This window comes from Aquila chrysaetos, chromosome 10, assembly GCF_900496995.4.
Source record: "Aquila chrysaetos chrysaetos chromosome 10, bAquChr1.4, whole genome shotgun sequence".
Taxonomy (NCBI): Eukaryota; Metazoa; Chordata; class Aves; order Accipitriformes; family Accipitridae; genus Aquila; species Aquila chrysaetos.
In genome coordinates, this window is record NC_044013.1 from 41,153,516 (window position 1) to 41,154,617 (window position 1,102).

Consider the following 1,102-nt stretch of genomic DNA (forward strand, 5'->3'; position numbering starts at 1 on the left):
CTGCGGAGTTTAAACAGAATTGTCAAATCCCAACCCTTTCTTCTTTCGTAAATCAAATAAATATCTGTGCTTTTGTCTCTTCCATTTCACTCCATCCGTCTCTTCTAAAGTTTTTGCAAGTTATTCAAGCTGCTGCCTGGTCCTTGCGAGGGGGATGACGGTCCCTTCACGAAGCTGCTTCATCCTTTGCCAGAGCTCTGCCCTCTGATCTCACCAAACACGTTTTCTCCCTCCCAAACCCACCGCCTGTCCTCCCTCGGTGTTTGTTTGGGCTCCGTGTGTCCATCCCGGCACCCACAGCTCCTTCCCAGGGCTGCGTTTTTTTGGGATGTCAATGGGTGCTAGCTGGGTGCGAGCGTCTCCTCTGCAGCAGGAGGGACCTGTCGGCAGCACCCTGTCAGCTGTGGGGTGACTGGGGAGAAGCAGCAAAACAGAGGTAAAAGATTCCCCCGTCGGTCTGATTTTCAGAACCTGTATTGCATTTTTGGGTGCTTTTTGACTTCTGTATTGAAATAATGAAGCAGCCTTCTCCTCCTCGCCGTAGGTATGAGCGACCGGGTAATTCAGTCGGTGACAGGGTTACGATATAGCTCGTGTAACTATTACCTGGTTGAAGGGAATAGGAGTTAATGCGTCCCTTTCATGCTACTGAACTATTTTTGCCTTAAACCAGCCCGCCTCTATTTGTCACCCAGCTGACGTAACTTGTTTTACCTTCAAGTCATTTGACGCCGTCTCACCTTTCTGATAGCGGGACTCTCCCTTCTCACGGGGGACATTTTGGCTTGACAGCGCCAGCCGGTCGTGACCGACCCCCCCGCTCCCCGCTCCCGTTCCCCACCCCGCGGGCTGAGCCCGCACGAACTCATCGCATGCAAGGCGGCGGCGGCGGCGGCGGCGGGGGGGGCGTGACCGTCGACTCGGAGGCGTGTCTAGCGGGTAGGGGGCGTGTCCGTGGGCGTGTCCGTGAGCGCGGGCGGGCGCCGCATTGTGCGCGGCGGTGGCGGCGGCGGGGGGGGCGTGACCGTCGGCTCGGAGGCGTGTCCGGAGGCGTGTCTAGCGGGTAGGGGGCGTGCCCGCGGGCGTGCCCGTGGGCGCGGGC